At 35.3% G+C, this 20,957-nt stretch overlaps 1 non-coding gene across 1 annotated transcript; it reads left to right on the plus strand.

Moving 5' to 3' along the window:
* The first annotated feature begins 1,068 nt into the window (after positions 1-1,068).
* Positions 1,069-1,175, plus strand: LOC141694006 (small nucleolar RNA R71). Its single transcript, XR_012563339.1, has one exon. It is a non-coding gene; the product is annotated as a small nucleolar RNA R71 (small nucleolar RNA).
* Positions 1,176-20,957: the final 19,782 nt, after the last annotated feature.

The following is a 20,957-nucleotide window of genomic DNA, read 5'->3' on the forward strand; positions in this document are numbered from 1 at the left end:
GTCTTCATAAACTTCGCATAACTAGGCATTTGTTCCAGAGCCTCAGCGAAAGGTATATTGATGTGAAGTTTCTTGAACACCTCCAGAAACTTCCCGAACTGTCTATCCAGCTTTTGTTGCTGCAATCTTTTAGGAAAAGGTGGTGGAGGATAGAGCTGTTTCTCCCCTGTATTAGCCTCAGGCAGAGTGTGTTCAACAGTAGTCTTCCTTGGTTCCGCCGCTTTCTCCTTTTGCTTAGATTCTTCATCTCTAATTTCAGCTTCTCCTTCCTTTGCCTTTTCAGCATCAGCCACTTTTCCAGACCTTAAGGTAATAGCCTTGACTTGCTCTTTAGCTTCCTTCCTGCCTGGTACTTCCGTGTCACTGGGAAGAGTGCCAGGTTGACGATTGAGCACTGCATTGGCTAATTGACCGATTTGATTTTCCAAGGTCTTGATAGAAACCGCCTGACTCTTGCACAACAGCTTAAGGTCCTCAAAATCAGCACTAGTAGGTGCAGCTGTACTTCCCTGTTGAGGATATGATTGCCTTGTAGCATACTACTGTGGTTTCTGGAATTCAGGTGGATTAAACTGTTTACTCACTCCTTGCTGATATGGTGGCTGAATAGTATTCTGATTATTCCCCCAGCTGAAATTTGGATGAAATCTGTTGTTAGGATGATAGGTCGCTGGCACAGGCTGCTGTTGTCACTGATAATTATTCACATACTGAACAGATTCGTTGACAAGAGAACACTGATCCGTAGCATGAGAACCTGCACAAAGCTCATAAATCATAGCAATTTGATTAACTCCATATGTAGCCAGAGAATCAACCTTCATCGATAGCGCTTGGAGCTGGGCTGCAATAGTGGTGGCTGCATCAACTTCCAGAATACCTGCTACCTTGCCTGACGTCATCCTCTGAGTTGGGTTTTGATGCTCATTTGCAGCCATCGTCTCTATAAGATTATACGCCTCAGTGTAGCTTTTAGCCCATAAGGCGCCTCCAGCTGCTGCATCGAGCATGGGCCGAGATTGGGCCCCCAAACCATTATAGAAACCAGTGATCACCATCCAATCCGGCATTCCATGATGTGGACATTTTCTCAACATTTCCTTGTAGCGTTCCCAAGCCTCGCACATAGATTCAGTAGGTTGCTGCGCAAACTGAGTAAGAGCACTCCTCATAGCAGCAGTCTTTGCCATCGGATAAAACTTCACCAGAAACTTTTGCGCAAGATCTTGCCACGTAGTGATGGACCTAGTTGGTTCAGAATGTAACCAGTCTTTAGCCTTGTCCCTTAGTGAGAATGGGAAAAGCCTCAACTTGATAGCCTCATCAGTCACGCCATTATACTTAAAAGTGCTGCAGATCTCGACAAAATTCCTTATGTGCATGTTGGGGTCTTCAGTTGCCACTCCTCCAAAAGAAACAGAATTCTGCACCATCTGAATAGTGCTCGGCTTGATTTCAAAGGTGTTAGCTTGAATAGTCGGATGAAGGATGCTTGACTGAATGTCATCAATTTTAGGCCGAGAAAAATCCATAAGAGCTGGATCAGCTTGAACAATACGATCTCCCATGTTTACTGGTTCTTTCTGCTCAGTTCCTGAATCCGAATCCTCAAAATCTAACTTCTCCGGAATATCAAGAACTTCGTCTGTCTCCTCAGCTGTATCTAAAGTCCTCTTGCGAGCACGAGAACGAGTTTGCATAAATGCTTGCTAAAGTACCTGAAACACAACCGGAAAAAAATAAGTAACTACTACGTCCTAATCACTGAGTCCTAATGACCAATGATGGTAAGTACATAAACTAAACAAATTCGCCGAGTCCCCGGCAGCGGCGCCAAAAACTTGTTAGGGCTAAAATACGCACTAATATTCACGCAAGTATACGCGTTCGCAAGTAATATAGAATACTTTCTAGTTCGTTCCCACAGAGACTCGGACTAAATTATTGTCTAATTAAACTCACTCACCAATGTATGATTACTTCTCAATGTTAAGATACTAACACTTAAGATTTTTGATTAAATATTAACTATAATTAACTACTTAATTAATCACTTAACTAACACTTCAAATTATCAATAATAAAACACTCATGAGATCACAACTTCATTATCACTTCCTTCTATAGCCATTGTTATTACCTTTAGCATGTGACAGTGATGATATTAATCGAATAACACGAAACTGATAAAAGCCAACTTTCATTGTACTAATACCATTCTACCAAGCATCCACAATTAAGACAGAAGTTGAATAGTCATCAATTATGTTGAGTTCCTATATGTCTACAAAAATTGACAACACAACAATTTAAGCACAAGTTATTCCTTTTGATTACATAGGGCAAATAAAACTGTTAGAGTTACCCACTAATCATACATAACGTACATGAACCTATGCTAGCATGGCAAGTTCTAAATCTCAAGATCCACCGTCGCTTCACAAGAGATTAACACCCTATCTTATATGTTCGCGACGCACATAAGACGAATACGCACAACTAATACTAGATATCATACAATCATCACACACTAAAGTATTAAATAATTAACTAAAGAATTCCATAATAAATCCGTTGCAACCCCATGATCACGATTAGCCCATATTAGCACTTATCGTCATCATGGGTTCATATGAAATCAAGATAAACAAACACAAGAAAATAATAACTAAACTAATTATATTAAAACAGAGTACGTCACAAGAGTAAATAAGTTCAAAGCAAGAAAACTAGCATCCAACATTACAACGAAACAAGAATCACAAGAAAATATGCTTCCTCTTCGTTGCGGTGTGCTAAATCGGTCTTCTTCCTTATCTCCTTCGCTCCTTACGTAAAAACACAATCTTCTTCAATCCACACTTGTGAAAACGTCTCAGATCTACTTATATAATAGTCCCATAAAACTCAGATTACATAGAAGTGGAAACCAAACAGAAGTAGAAGTCCAGAAATATTATATCTTTTTTCCCGACCCTGCGCGGCCGCTCAGCATAGCTGAGCGGGCGCTCAGCTTGCTGCGCGGCTGCTCAGCACTGCTGAGCGGGCGCTCAGACCTCTACTGGAAAAAATCTGATTTTGCTCCATTTCTTCGCCGTAATCTGCCCGTTTCTTTCCTCTCGCAATGGTGAACACATGCCAAGGCTTATTCTTGATGATTCCTCCCCCGAAATGCAACTAATACCCTGAAATGCATAAACACTAGAAAAACGCATCAAATACACAAAATACTTGATTTCAAGACACCAATTTAAGCCATTTTAAGACGTTCTAAGTGGTATAAAATACCACTTATCACAACCTAAAAAGGTCCTAGTTAGTTAAAGGGGTTTAGTTTCATTTCTTTATTATCTATTAATAAGATTGTACAGGTTTGGTGATTAGCTCGTAACCCCCAGACTTATACCCCGGGTTTGGAGGGCGTTACAAATCTCCCACTTGTACAAAAGCCAATCACTCTGGTATCTAATACCCATCTTGTCTTTATGACGATCAAAGTAACTCTGAGAAAGTGGCTTTGTGAGTGGGTCTGCTACGTTGTTATGTGTGTCAACTCTCTCGACGTTGACATCTCCTCTTTCAACAATCTGAATTGCACCACCATTCAGAGTAAACACGTACCCTGACATGGATTTGCTATCACTTTCTGATTGAAAACTAGAGTCAGTATAACCCTCAATTTTCAACTCAGATTCACCACCAAAAATAAGAAAAATGTTCTGAGTCCTTCGCAAGTACTTAAGGATGTTTTTCACTACTTTCCAGTGGTCTTCACCTAGATTGGACTGATATCTGCTCGACACACTAATTGAATAAGCAACATCAGGCCTTGTACACAACATCGCGTACATGATAGATCCTATTGCTGAAGCATAAGGAATCTTACTCATACGCTCTCTTTCCTCAGGTGTCTTAGGAGACATTTTTTCGAAAAGGGACACTCCATGGCTCATCGGTATGAGACCTCTTTTGGAGTTTTCCATGCTAAACCTTTTAAGCAATTTCTGGATGTATGTACCCTGGGTAAGACCTATCATTCTTCTAGATTTATCTCTATAGATCTTCATACCGAGAATGAAGGATGCTTCTCCCAAGTCCTTCATGGTGAAGTTCTTTGATAGCCATACTTTGACTGATTGTAGCATCGGTATATCATTTCCTATAAGAAGTATGTCATCCACATACAATACAAGAAATGTTACCGCGCTCCCACTAACCTTCTTGTAGACACATGGTTTATCTATATTTTTGATAAAACCAAACTCTTTAATTGTCTCATCAAAACGGATGTTCCATCTACGAGAAGCTTGCCTTAAACCATATATGGTTCGCAGCAGCTTACACTAGGTGTTCATTTCCCTTGGAAAGAAAACCTTCTGGCTGTGTCATATACACTTCCTCCTCAAGTTCCCCATTAGGAAGGCCGTTTTCACGTCCATTTTCCAGACCTCATAGTCGTAGTAAGCAGCAATCACAAGCAAAATCCGAATTGATTTTAACAGGGCTACAGGCGAAAAAGTTTCATTAAAGTCAATCCCTTGCCTTTGTTTGAATCCTTTTGCCACGAGCCTGGCCTTATAGGTCTCCACCTGGCCATCTGCTCCAATCTTTCTTTTGTATACCCACTTGCACCCAATAGGCTTAACACCTTCAGACGCCTCAACCAGAGTCCATACTTGGTTGGTATACATAGATTCCATTTCAAATTTCATGGCACTATGCCATTTCTCTGAGTCAACACTACTCATAGCCTCATTATAGGTCACAGGGTCGTCATCATCAATGATTGACAACTCATTGTCATTCTCAATGACAAGGCCATAATACCTCTCAGGTTGGCGAGATACTCTCCCTGTCCTACGAATGGGTTGTTCTACATAAGGTTGTTCAGTCTGAACAGGTGTTTCCACTTGATCCGTAGTAGTTTGTGCTTCTTGAACTTCATCAAGTTCAATTTTGCTCCCACTGTTTCCTTCAAGGATAAACTCCTTTTCCAAGAAGGTAGCATGTCTGGAGACAAACACCCAATGATCGGTGCAAAAGTAATACCCCAAAGTCTCTTTAGGACATCCCACAAAATTACATATTACGGATCGAGATTCCAGCTTATCTGGGTCAACTTTCTTGACATAAGCTGGACATCCCCAAATCTTAACGTGTTTAAGACTCGGTTTCCTTTCTTTCCATATCTCATATGGTGTTTGAGAAACAGATTTGGAAGGCACCTTATTCAGTAAATATGCTGAGGTTTCCAATGCATGACCCCATAGGAATACTGGAAGATTCGCATAGCTCATCATGGACCGAACCATGTCTAACAAAGTTCAATTTCTCCTTTCAGATACCCCATTTAACTGTGGAGTATATGGAGGAGTCCACTGGGAGAATATACCATTTTCTTTGAGATAATCTAGAAACTCTCCATTCAAGTATTCACCACCTCGATCTGATCGAAGAGTTATAATACTGTGTTTGGTTTGTTTCTCCACTTCATGTTTATGTTCTTTGAACTTTTCAAAGGCTTCAGACTTGTGTTTCATCAAATACACATATCTGAATCTAGATCTATCATTTATGAAAGTAATGAAGTACGAAAATCCACCCATGGCTTGCGTAGACATTGGTCCACATACATCTGTGTGTACCAATCCTAGCAAATCTGCAGCCCTCTCTCCATGTCCACTAAATGGAGATTTGGTCATTTTACCCAATAGACAAGACTCGCATGCAGGATATGATTCAAAATCAAAGGGGTCAAGTAACCCTTCCTTATGCAATGTCCGCAGTCTATTTTCACTAATATGACCTAACCTATAGTGCCATAAATAGGTTAGATTTTCATCATCTCATTTTCTTTTATTAGTTTGTTCAATCTAAAGTAAATCATGCTCTACGTCACATATATACAGACCATTATTTAAAATGCCACGTCCAAAAAGAACATTATCTCTAAGGATAGAACATTCATTATTCTTAATAATAAATGAAAAACCATCCACATCCAACATAGGAATAGAAACAATATTCCTCACAATAGAGGGAACGTAATAACAATTATTCAAAATAATAGTCTTGCCCGTAGGCATATGTAAACTAAATGATCCTACATATATGGTCGCAACCCTTGCTCCATTGCCCATACGTAGAATCACCTCATCTTTTTCAAGAGTCCTACTTCCCATTAGTCCTTGTAACGAATTGCAAATATGAGAACCACAGGCGGTATCTAATACCCAAGTAGAAATTTGACCTAGTGACATATTAACTTCGATCATGAACATGCCTGAATCAGAAGCGGTAGTCTCACTACCCTTCTTCTTCAATTCTGCAAGGTAAACCTTGCAGTTCCTATTCCAGTGCCCCAACTTGTTACAGTGAAAACAAACAGCTAAATTAGGACCAGTCAACTTGTGAGCATCTAGTATGCTCCGGAGTGATAGTGCAGAAGACATGACGAATATAGTAAATCTGTAAATAATAAACACATAACAACACTTAGCAAATATTCAATTTCATTTCAAAACACTATATGAATCGGGTCTTTATTCATAAGTGTCTCCCACTAGTTTATCTAATTTTTTCAACCCCCTAAGTGAAAATTAAGCATTCATAATGCTTGTGGGAATAGGGATCCTACATTCCATCACACAACCTCGACTGTGGCACGAAACGTCATGTGATGTTCAATAGGCAGACAACTTTTGTCAATTACATCTTATGTTATTCCCTAATATAAGTTTAGCCTCTTGAATAATTGAGTCATGGCTGTGTCACGACAAACTCAATATTCTAAGTCAAGTCTAACCCAACATTTAGTACAATTGAATCAGTCTCCAATGGCCCACGGCTGTAGCACGTACCGACCTTTAGATTCTAATTCAATGTACACATCTCTATGTAATAGACAAGTATTTCTTATTTAGAAATCAAAGCCCTCGGCTGTAGTAAGAAACGACAATGATTTAAAAATAAGAACCACTTTCTACCATGTTGGAAGGTTATGACCGACACAAGCCCGTTGTGTCATTGGACAATTACTACTTGATATTATTTAATTTTAGAGGGATTATATTACGTTACAATCATAATCATATTATAAAGAGATTCTTCCTTTTAAATTAAATATTTCAAATCAATAATCGATAATCAGATGATTCTCAGATCGGGTGGAGCATTGTCAAGAGGCGTCACTTAATAACCCTTTCTTACAGATAGAAATCTGTTGTTGACAAAATCATCATTTCTCTCAAGATTGAAAATTTATATTCAATTACGTGTTTCATAAACACAAGAATCTCATGATCGTATTCATAATATTTATTGTTAAGGCAAGAAATGATTCCTATTCTAGATTTTCTAGAGCACGCCTTATATTGATTTAAGTTCACCTAAATCTATCATCGCATGGTAAACATAGGCATATATCTCATATATAAAATTAAATAAACAAGTAAATGTAAAGTGCAATAAAGTAAATGTGTTTGGTTATGGCCCCATCCTATGTGATCTTTATCAAGCTCATGATAAAGATCAAGGTCAATCTAATATGGTGATGGAAATAAATACAACTACTTATTACATAAGTCTTCTTCTTTGCTTAGACTTCTTGTATGCCTCGTCTTCTTCTTTGTATCACCTCCATTGGATAGCCTTCTTGAGTCTTCAATTACATTACATGATTGAAAGTAAAACTAATCTAATGAACTTACAAAAATAACTCGAGTTACATTCGAGATTTATGATTACAAAGATTGACGACATGCAAGTCGTATTTAAAACCAAAACCAAAACCATTACACTAAGGTCGAAAGGCCATAACCATCCACCATGCTCATACAACACATAAAAGCATGTTAAAACACATAATTTGATCTTAACATATCATATTATCCTTGATCTAATCATAAAAAGAAAATATGACAAAAATTATAAAAATCAGGATCAAATCAGAAAAATAAGAATCACTGTTTACGGGCAGTAAATGACGTCAAACTCCTTACAGACAAGTCGTTGATAGCTTAAGCTATCAGTTTTGTTCAGACGCTTGTTTACCTATAGAATAGGGTATTCGTTTGCGTAAATCGGACACCAGACCCAGATTTCAGCAAATCTGCAGCAGCCAATTCAGAATCCGTATCTAATATGATTCTCATAATTAGAACAAACATAAATCATGTATATATCAGTATATATACAGATTACATAATCATCTTATGATTATACAACTCACATGAATATCATATATTCAAAAGCATACATATATAAGCATATTATATTAACATCAAATCATGGCAAATCACGTACATGCTCATATATCGAAAACAGTTAAACACATAAATGAATTAAAAACTTTTCGCAAGTAGCTCTGATGCCATTAAAGGGTTTTTAGCACATAAACGCAGCGAAAACGTAAATTTAATCTTAAAAAAAAACCAAAATCCTCCGCAGGATCCATGCGAAAAAAATAATATTTAATTCGTAGTTCAGTATGTTTACCTTAAGAAGCTTTACGTTAATGGAAAGATGGAGGTCTTTAATGGCGATCCAAACACGATGAACGGAGATCCTTAGCAGCTGCTCCTCAAGTGTGAAGCACTCCACCGGTATCCACCAAGAAAATGATGTAATGAAGGAGGAGGAGATGGAGATAATTAGGGTTTTGTAAATCTTTTTGGTTGAGGAAAAATAGGGTCTATAATAGTATATTTATAGGCAAAATTTTCAGCTGAAAATTTTCCCATAAAATATTATTATTATTAATCATTTATTATTCTCACTAATAATTAAAACACCTTTTAATTATTAATCCTTTTTTTAAATTCTTTAAAAATAATTCTCTCACTTGATTTAATTTCCAAAAATTAAATTCTTAATTAATAATATTAAGAACCTTTTCTTAATTAATTTATAATCAATTAAATCTCATTTAATCAATTATTAAATTTACCAATTAATTATTTATTTCATAAATAAATAATTATCAGCCATTATTAATTAATTCCTCCACCATTAAATCATTCTCTTTTATGGTGTGACCCTGTAGGTTCAATATTAAGCCGGTAGTAGAAATAAATAATAATAAAACTATTTTATCATTATTTATATAAATTCTCTAATTCATTAAATATGATTAATTAATTAATCATATTTATTCTACATCGTGAGGGATACTTCTCAGCATATCGCGACAATCCGGATAATACGAATTCACTGCTTAGAATACCGAGAACCTATTCAGTGAGTAGTTACCGTACAATCAATTCCTTCTACCCTGTAATGTCACGATTAAATACAAGGCATGGAACTTGTGTCAAGCCTATCTTATTTAATCACTTGCTTTCCCATTCACTATGCTTAGTTCTATTTAATGTAAATTAGAAACTCCTTTCTAATTTCATCCACTCTGGCCAGAGATTCCTGAACTAGCATAAGTGGATCAGCATTGAACATTCTCTTCCTTCACTGGAAGGGGTAGATCCTTTATTGATCATTCACTATCTTCGTGTACAAATTCCTATACCCAGTAGAGCCCTTATAATTGTCCCTTGAGACTAAGAACTAAACCAAAGCATAGTTCAGTGTACACAAGATGACTATGATGACCTCAAGTCTAAGGATACTTGTACAACTATCACTATATGAACAACTGCTGACACGTGAGTGAAATCCATCAGTTGTTCAGCTGTGTGAGTCATGTTCAGTGAACTTATTCTATAATAAGCACCTACATACTAGCTATAGTGTCACCACACAAATGTCTATAAGAACAGACATCCTTCATAATGAAGCAAGCATAGTATGTACCAATCTTTGCGGATTATTAATTACCAGTTAGTAATCCAACGACCAGGAACTATTTAAGTTTAGAGTTATCATCTTTTAGGTCTCATTATTATGATCTCATCACAATCCATAAAAAGCTTTACTCTAAACTGTGGTATATCTTATTTAAACATTTAAATAGATAGAGCCCGCAATAAAAACAAAACAAGTCTTTTATTAATATCAATGAAATCAAAACAGATTACTTAAAAGTTATTCCTAAATCCTCATACATGATTGGACTTAGGACATATCTCTTTCAACTAGGACTAGGGCTGTTGATGTTAAGAATAGTAGAATAGGACTATCTTGTAATTTTTGCATGTAATTGCTAAATTTCATCAAATATAATCATCTGATATATCAATGAAATTTTCTCAAATTATGTGACTGTGCATGTTTAATTGCAATTTATTAATCTTTACTTTATCGACTTTTAATGTTATTTTGTGATGAATGTTTTGATTAAATTCTGTTGATTTGAGGAAATAACTGAGGAACAGGTTCCCATATCAGAACCTGTTGTTGTAGAAGCTGAGAAGGTTTCTTCTCAAAAAGACACTATAACTGGGAGTTCTAGGTCCCTCAAAAGGCTTAAAAAGTTAAATTCTGATGATAAAGCTCCTACAGTGTCTCCACCTTTGAAAAAGTTAAAGAAACAGAGAGCTCACAGGGACATAGTTGAGTCAGATTCAGAGGATGTAGTGGAAGCAGCTAAGGAAGGGGATCAGGAATCTCTGATCCTAACAGAACCGATGGTTATTGAATCACTTCCTTCTGCACTACCAAAAACTATTCAAGACAGAATACCTACACCTCCTATGTCACCTATAGTTGATCCAGTACATACTGAAGAACCAGGTACAAGTGCTGAAATTAATATTCATAACTTGATTGTGCCTGAGGTGTTGTACTTAGAAGCTCCACCAATTCAACTCACTCCACCAACAACATCAATTTTGGATGTTGATCGGAACCTGGCTGCAGATCAAAATTTAGAGATTGATGTTGAAGCCTCTATAGCCTCACATACGGTTATTTTATCAGAGGATGCTGATACTGCAAGATCTACCAGTTCTGATGCTGCCAATGAAGAACTTACTGGTGAAGCTGCTGCTAATTTAGATGCTGATGCAGCTGGTCCATCAGGACATGCACCTCAACAAATTGTTCATAAAGCAGATTTAGTTAAGAAGTTTGTTACAGGGGAAGCACCAGTACCTTGGAGTGAAACTCCTAGAGGAAAGGAGTGGACTAAGGAATGGAACACACTTAATTTTGTTCCTTCTGAAAAGATTCTTGTTGAGCATCTGGCAAAAGCTGATGAAATGTTGTTAAATGATAATTTCAAGGCACAACTAAGAGTTACTGCATTGAGTACTAGGCACCTTCAGGGTCAACACTCAACAACTCATGCCAAGGAGAATAAAATTCAAGAAACCTTGATCCAGCAAGATATGAATGTGAAACTTGGAAAGAACAGATTTTTCAAGCCAGCCTTTGAAAGCATTGCCTACATTGAGAAAACTCAGGAGAAGCAACAAACTCAAATTGATGAAATTCTGAAGAATCAAGCTTCTCACCAAAATCAACTCAATGAGATCCAATCCTCAGTGGATTTGCTTGTCTCTCTTCTTTTACCTGCTGATGCCAAAAATGGGGAGAAAGTGATTAAGTCCAAATGCAAATCTATTCAGACACTGAAAGGAAAGGATGATGGACATGATGACCAGGGAAACTCTAACAAGGGTATAGGTCAAGGTCAAGGAAAAGGACTTTCATCAAGTAAAGCTAGAATTACAAGTCAAGGAACAAGTTCTGATACTGGGAGAAGAATAAGTTCTGATACTGGTAAAAGGATAAGTTCTGGTGAACATCTGGAACTTGATGAACAAATTTCAAAGCAGTTATTTCTTAAAGAAAATCCAGGAATGGACTTTGAGAGTCTAAAGGAAGAAGAAGCTAGACTCAAAACAGAAGGTGTCAAGACAAAATCTAAAGCTTCTGTTGTTAAAAAGAAATTTCCAAAACCTAAGGGTATTGTGATAAAGGAAAGAACAACTTCTGAGGCAATCAAAGCCAAATCAAAAGTGGAAATTGATCCAAGGTCCAAGGGCAAAGAAAAAGTTGATGAACCTGTAAAGGTTTATATGCCAGTCATAGATGAAGAAATAACTGATGATGAAGAAGATGCTAATTTTACTCTGATGCATAAGAAGATTTTTCAAACAACCTCTAACATGGCTCATGTTGTTCAGAGTCAAGATGTAGTAAGTTCTGATATGACAGTGAAGCAAGCAACCTCTGACATAGCTCAAGTTGGCTTGATATCAGAAGATAAGGAAAAGGAAACCTCTGACATTGCTCATGTTAAACCTTCAAAGATACTCCTACCAGGATTCACTAAAGCTAAACAGACTCAACCTTTGAAGACTGCAACAAGTGGTTTTGAAGCAAGAGTTGTTACAGGAAAGGAAGCAAGAGATAAATCTGGATTGGGTATTTATGATAAAAGAAGAGTACACAACACTACCAATGATCCAACTTCCTTAAGTGAACCAGGTATTGGAGCAACTTCTGAAAGATTGAATCAACTTGAATTTGTATAAATGGTTTACCATACCATTCTGAAAGAACATATCTTGTTATATTTTATGACAGATGGAAGGGTATACCAGATTAGGCAAAATACTATGCCACTGAATTATTTTGAGGAACTGGAACATGTTCTATTCCTACTTCAAGTGAAAGACAGATTAACAGATAGTGATGCAGGTTATTTAAAGTCTCAAATTCAAAGACATAAGAAGCTTTATTCTGTAAAGTCTGACAGTACATACTGTCCCAAGTACAGAGATCACAAAGGTGATATTGTCTCTGCTAAGATTATAACTACTTTTCTGGGTTATAAGGCTGTAGAATTTAATCTAGAGTCTGACAAGGCATATCTGATCAGACTAGATCAGGAGATAAGAAAATCTAAGATAAATGATCTCAGAGTAGCTATTTTTCAAACTGGTGAAGATACAGCTGAATTGATAAATGCTAAAAGGAGGATGGTCAATGAACTTGAATATGCTGAGAGATTTTGTTGAAGAACTATCTCAGAACAACTCCTGACATCAAAGAGATCAGAAATTGAAGCCAAGTCAAAGATCTACAACTGCTTAAATTCTGAAAGTATGTACAGACTGAAGCTATTATCAGACCTTAAGATGGTAAAGCTAAAAGGACTGTAAGTTGTAGTTATCTAGTCAAATTCTCATGCATTTGTACTTAATGTTTTTGACATCATCAAATATCTGTTGAACTTGTATATTATGCTAATTTACAAGTTGGGGGAGATTGTTAGATATATTTGATAATGTCATGTGTAATATGATTTGTGTTTAGTTTTCAAATCTTACCTAACAGGAAATCAGCACTTAACTGGAAATCAGCACTTATACTAAAGACATAACTTAAGATATCAGAACTTAAGTTATCAGAACTTAAGTTATCAAAAGATATTTATTAGGAGATAATATCAGGACTTAAGATGACTTTCAGATAAGGCAAGCGGCTGATTGTAGGAAAGAAGATCGAGACTAAGACAAAAAGAAATATGCATGAAGAAAGAATTCTATGTAGAATAAAATACTTGGAAGAAAAGATAACTAGTTGATATATTTTAGGAAGCAGAATTATATTCCATATCAATTAGAATTTATCTTGTAACTGTGTAGTATATAAACATAGGCATAGGGTTTACACTATAAGTGTTATCATTATCGAAGTTATTATTCTTTGTAACCCTAGCAGCTCTCGTGATAATTTGTTCATCACTGAGAGAGGACAGTTCCATATTGTAACAGAGTTTATTATGTTGAATAAAATCTGTTTTCTATTACTTGAGTTCTTATATTCGATTTGATTGTGCTAAACACTATATTCAGCCTCCTTCTACAGTTTGTGTGACCTAACAACCCTCTTAGGTTTATCTTTATTCTGAATCCACTCGTTTTAGTACTACACGCAATCAGGCTTTACTTCTACAATCTCTATCTGGCTTTGAACATCTCGCACTATGTGCATCTATCACAAATAATACTATTCAATGAACTAACACTATATAATTGACGAGTCTATACACTTATCCCTATCGTCTACCCGCCCGATAATAATAGATAAGGATCACATCTCTTTCAGATAATATCCACATAATACGTACACATAGGGCATATAATCACATTATTCACATAACACATAATCACGTAATTCATGTAGCACATAAGTTGAATCGTCAAAAGATAGGTCTCGATATGTTTAGAATTGAAATTGGGTCAAAAAGAGTATTTTATCGATCAATAACCGACCCAGAATGATTCATAAAACAAACACCCTTTTGATACAAAAGAATTTAGGTCTCGAACATATTTTTAATAGAATCTAAATATTTTTCTGAATCTAGAGGCATTTGTTTCGTATTAAACGGACATACGATTGATTAATTATGAATTTTTGAACATTTTTCAGAATTAAACGGTCTCCGAATCATTTAATAATTAAATAATAGGGTTCGAACACCCAAATTTGACTTTAAAATAATTTTATAATAATTATCAAGCTTCGAAAATAATTTAAAATAATATTTTAAAGCTCGAAACTATTTTTCAAAATTTTTAAATCAATTTTAAATAATTAAATCCAATTACATAATCAATTAAAATTAATTAATAACTAATTAAATTAATTAATATATTAATATTTAAATTAATTGACTAATTAAATAATTAGTTATCAACTAAAATTAATTAACTAATTAATTAAGATTTATTTCAGAATTAAAATAATTTTCAGAATAATCAAATAATAAATTTTAGAATTTAAATAAGATTTCTGAATTATTTTTAAATCAGAATTTAGAAACAGTTTTTAGATTTGTTTTTGGGGAAAGGGAAGATCAAAAATGGGTCAACAAATAACCCTAACGGGTCGGGATTGCAGAAATTGGGTCGTCAAGAACATGTACAACTCACCGGAAAATTGCAGATTCTGGCGAGCTACTCCGATTCCAGCCACACCAATATCTGCTCGGTGGGACTCCGATTTTCAGCACCACTGATCCAAAACCATCCCAGAACACTCCTATAATATGACTACCATCACAACAAGCAAAATCGATGTCGGAATCGTAGTACTCGCCGAAATCTCCATTACAACCGACAACACCGAGCTTTTCCGGCCGAACAACGTTTTCGACGAATCCACAACCAAATTAAACGGAATAAATCGCAAAATGAAGCTCAGAGAATATACAACAAGTTCATATAATCAAAATCATCAATCAACCTTCATGTAAACTGAAAAATCGAAATTTAAAACGAATAAAACAAAATAAACAAAAGCTCAGTTCAATCGATTTAGCAATAGAACGAACAATATAATAGTATAAATCGATTACAAATGACATGTAGAAGCTAATTGTCATATCAAAATCATTCGAATATTACTTAATCAAAACCCCAAATCGGGGTATGAACCCTAAAATACGAATTTGAAAATTACCAATCGTTTAAATAATTTGATGGTTGAAATATGTAGAACATATCAAGGGCTTCACAACGGTTACAAATACTTGTGATTTGAAGTTCAATATCACCTTCAAATTTGACTTTGATTTTCAGAATTCTTCAAGAACACCAAGAATAGCTTTTGAGAGAATTTTCAGAAAATCAATCCTCAATTACTATGCATTATTGAACTCTATTTTTGAAGTATAATATACTAAATTGACCAGAAAAAGACTATCTATACGATGGAATCATCAAATCATATCAACAACATCAAGACCAAATTTTCATAATTTAATCTTTAATTAATTTGAAATAAAATAATTAAATAAGAAAAATACTTGATTTCTGCACCAAAATAGTTGATTGATTCAGAAAGAGTTTTTCGAGAGCTTACAATTTGATATATTGCACGCCCAAATCGGAGTTCGATAACGTCTTCGTTTGTGCGTTTGATTTTCAAGAATATAGTGTTTTTAGGGGTTTTTTCTCTGTAATTTAATAGTTTTAACTGACTGATTGTGATTATACGAATAAAATGAAATAAGAAAAAGGCTATTTATATTTATGGAATATTGGTTCGTTTTGGATCGTTAAATTAGTTGCTTAGCCGCTAAGTAACTGCAATAACGATCCGATTTGATATCAATTTTGGATAATTATCCCAACCGGGCTTTTTATAAAACACTTTATACAGAAATAATTTAATTATATCCCGTCTTTCGAGAATACGGGTTTCGTTGATTCACCGAAATGATTATCGTATGAAAAATCTTGCGCCGGGCCGCGCACGGGTCAAACCGTAATCCGGATCGAAAAAGTCAAAACACGGAAAATGTCCCGGATGTTACATCCTTCCCTCCTTAAAAGGATTTTGTCCTCAAAATTACGCTAAGAAATAATACTAATACTTTTTAAGTATATCACTTTCATTCTCTCAGGTGAATCTTTCAACCTTATATTTTTTCATAACTTTAACGCATAATATCAATCTTTTCTTAATAGTCTCTCACTAATAACATATTCTATTTGTTGGTTATATATCTCAATTCAAATCTCCATCTTTTATATATAATGGAGCTAACTTACTCTTTCTGCTATACGGGTAGCGGTGAAGCCAACTCACTTCTATTTATCCTGTCTATTTCACTATCTAGGAGGGACCAACATAACACATCTTAATTCTCTTTTTATTTCTAATTCTAGTAACTCGTGCTTATGTGCGTTTCCAATTGTTACTCGGTGTTGAATCTCGTCCTCATATATTTCTTCGTTCAAATAACCTAATTTGTAATCGCTTCCTATCGCATTAGAGGCTTTTTAACCGTTCCTGTAATCTTCTGCTTCATTTGTAAATGATGCACTGAGACCAGGGCGTATTTGCTTTCTGACGTTGACTATGATATTCTCCAAGTACCTTTCCTATAATTCCTCGGGTCTCATTACTTTAATTACAACTCAACGGTCTTTCACTGACATTAAATCTGTCAGTTACTCATGTAACCTGAATCAATCTTTATTTTATACATAAGGAGCTAAATTACCTTTCTTAGCCATATACATTTGAACATCTTATGAACTCGTTATGCCTGTAACAACAGGGTCAACCCATTCGTCATCGTTCTATATATCTCATTGTCTCAGTAGACTAACTTAATTTATACTAATCTGCTTCTCTTTTCAATTCTAATAATTCGTGTTTATGAACCTTCCATTTTCCCTGGCTGTTCTACTTTACTTGTCACATTTCCTTTTGTTCGGTTAGTCTGGCTTATGATCACTTTCAATTATATTCGAGAACCTTTAGCCGGTCTCTTGTACTTTCGATCTGTCTGCGCCCGATATATTGAACCCATGGCGTCTGATTCTTCGAAATATTCTAAATCTATTCAAACTAAAAAAATTAAAGGAAGATCTTGACAATTGCATTTAACTCATCACTTCTTAGTATTTTTCAATTTCTTTTCAATTACTAACAAGTATATTCATTGAGCGAAATCTTTTACTATCTGAAAAGAAATATTAATTTGGAATAGAATGAACCATAATTTTATTCAAAACCGAACTCTTGGTACTAATACTAATTTTGTTGTCATATCAAATTAGATATCAATATGAACTTTGATGCTCACAACATTCCATACTGAAGTCAACATCAATCATCTATATTAATACCACCTTTGATATCTAACAACAAAGTATGTATCAGTATAATCCAGAAGTTGGATCAAAACCTGTTCTCAATTCCTAACTTTTACAATTCCTTTATCCACTTTCCAGCAATCTTAGTGATGCTCACTCTTTCTTTTCTACTCAAGACATCTGTCTCTGAATGGATCTTGCTTGGTTGGTAATTAACCATACTTCCGTAGCTCATAATTAATTATAACTGGAGTTCATACCTTTGAAGCTTCAAACGCAGTTGCTAATCTTTCACCATTCGCATGCATATCTTCAGGTGTTCAACTTGGTCTCCCTTAGTTCTTGAATGAGCGAGGATGTTATTAATAAATACAATTACACTATCCAATTATTCCTTATACACTATGTTCATTTAATCTTCAGACTTGCAATTTCTGATAACTGATGCGTGACTTCATACCTCCCTTCTCTTTTCTCCATGATCACTTTTGTGTTTAACGTGAAGTACTCTTTATTTCATTATTCTTTCATTCCACATTTCTGAAGGTTTTCCTTCACTCAATATCTCATTTCTACTGGGTTATACGATACAGGGCTTTTGACACCAGCTCGACTCGTACAGTAACTGATGAAAATTCTTACCTCATTTCCCGAGATAACCTTGGTAAATCATTCATTAGAATCTTCGGGGCTTTGCTTTATTTCTAAGGAATTCCGATATGAGATTTATTGTAACGTTCTTCTTTAACAATTCACCACTAATACCTTGGTTTAATCTCCCCTGTTTACACGCGTTCATTGAATGAAATTTCTATCTTCAATTATCGGCATTTCACTTCATTCTCCTATCAATTCTGACACAGTTGATGTTCTTAACTTGATTATATCCTGGACTATTTTATAAAATTTATTTATCATCCTTTTAATTCCACTTCTTTTCTTATTTAGTTCTTCATTCTCCTTACTCATTAACTCTTTTAACATAAGGAATGTCTTTTTCTTGATAATATTAATATGTGCATTATTAGCTAAGCCATTACTGTAGTTAATAAAAGGCTTTTACTTATAATATTTGAGTTCTTACTGACAGAATTATCAAAATTCATCGACCGTTATTTTTTTAGCCTCACTTAAATCATCATTGATCGCATATTTGGCTTTTTCCAATTGATCAACATTTCTTCTTCCCAAGTTCACATGTGTACTTCGTTAGTCTTCGTCTTACATCGAATACTTGGATTTGTGAGCTTTCTAAAACTTTTATTTGTTAGATATATTTGATAATGTCATGACTAATATGATTTATGTTTAGTTTTCAGATCTTAGTTAAACATGACAAATCAGTACTTAACTGAAATCAACACTTATACTGAAGTCAGAACTTAAGTTATCAGTACTTAAGGTTCAGGAGATATTTATCAGAAGATAATATCAGGACTTAAAGGAAACGTTCAGATAAGGAAGGCGGCTGATTGATTAAAGAGAAGATCAAGACAAACGTAAGAAGAGATATGCATGAAGAAGGAATTCTATGAAGAATAGAATACTTGGAAGAAAAGATATCTGATTGATATATTTTAGGAAGCAGAATTATATTCCATATAAATTAGCGATTATCTTGTAACTGTGTAGTATATAAACACAGACATAGGGTTTACACTATAAGTGTTATCATTATCGAGAATATTATTCTTTGTAACCCTAGCAGGTCTCGTGATATTTGTTCATCACTGAGAGAGGACAGTTCCGCATTGTAACAGAGTTTATTGCTTTGAATAAAGTCTGTTTTTCTGTTACTTGTGTTATTAGAATTCGATTTGATTGTGCTATACACTGTATTCAACCCCCTTCTACAGCTTGTGTGACCTAACAAGTGGTATCAGAGCCTATCTGTTAACACACAAACATTTTAAGATCCAAAAACAATCATGTCTGAAGTAGAAACTCCAACTAAGCCCACCAAAACTGAAGAACCTCCAAAGACACAAATCCATAGTCGATATGAGGCTATTAGAGTTCCCATACTTAAACCATCTGAATATCCCATATGGAAGATGAGGATGACTATATTTCTGGAAGCTGCAGATCCAGAATATCTTGATAAAATCAAGGAAGGACCTCACAATCCAACAAAACTCGTTGTTGCAGTTGCAGGTGAAGCAGCAAAATCTGTACCAAAGGAGAAGAGTGATTACACTGCTGAAGATATCGCATCAATTGCTAAGGATGCTAAGGTACGACACTTACTGCATAGTGCCATTGATAATGTAATGTCAAACAGGGTAATAAACTATAAAACTGCAAAGGAGATATGAGATGCCTTGGAAACAAGATGTCAGGGAACTGATACGATTAAGAAGAACATGAAGACAATACTCACTCAAGAGTATGAACCCTTTGACTCAAAGGCTAATGAGTCATTGACTGATTTATATGATAGATTTGTCAAACTCTTGAATGATTTGTCACTGGTTGATAAGGAGTATGATCTTGAAGATTCAAACCTTAAATTCCTGTTAGCTCTTCCTGAAAGCTGGGATTTGAAGGCAACAACTATAAGAGACAACTATAATCTTGATGAAACGACTCTTGATGAAATCTATGGGATGCTCAAGACTCATGAACTTGAGATGGAACAAAGAAGCAAGAGGAAAGGAGGAAAGTCAAGAACAGTTGCTCTTAAGGCTGAAGAAGAATCTCCCAAGGCAGCCACCTCAAGGAAAGGCAAGGGTAAAGCGCTCTTCACAAAGTCTGATACTGATTCATCAAGTTCTGATAGTGATGATGACTCAGAATCTGAAAGCTTGCCTGAGACGGATGCTGATGAAGAGATGATGAAGCTGTGTGCTCTTATGGTGAAAGGAATCACAAAGATTGTATACAGGAAGTTCAGGAAGGGAAAGAAGTTTTCCAGGAAAGGTGCAAGTCCTGATAAGAAGAATTTCAAAAAATCTGAAGGCAAAGGAGGAAAGTCTGACAGAGGAGATTACACAAATGTCAAATGCTACAACTGTGGTGAGAAAGGCCACATATCTCCTGATTGCAAGAAAGTGAAGAGTGACAAAGGCAAGGCTCTTATCACAAAGAAGAAAAGCTGGACAGACACCTCAGATTTCCGAAAGTGAGGAGAACTATGCCTTGATGGCAAATGCTGATATGGCAAATGCTGAAAGCAGTACTGAAGCTGCTGAGTTAAAGGTACCTCAAACTACTTATGCCTTTCATACTGATGATATTAATGAGTTGAGAAGATATCTTAAAACCATGTTCATTAGCTATAGAGATCAAACTTTAACATGTGAAAGATTAAGTTCTGAAAATCTTGCTTGTAAAAAGAGGAATGATTATTTAGAAAAAGAGTTAGTCATGTTCCATCAAACTCAGAAAGATAGAGATGATGCTTTCTATGTTAGGGATGAAGTACCTAATATGAATGAATCT

The sequence above is a fragment of the Apium graveolens genome, chromosome 10 (assembly GCF_009905375.1).
Source record: "Apium graveolens cultivar Ventura chromosome 10, ASM990537v1, whole genome shotgun sequence".
Taxonomy (NCBI): Eukaryota; Viridiplantae; Streptophyta; class Magnoliopsida; order Apiales; family Apiaceae; genus Apium; species Apium graveolens.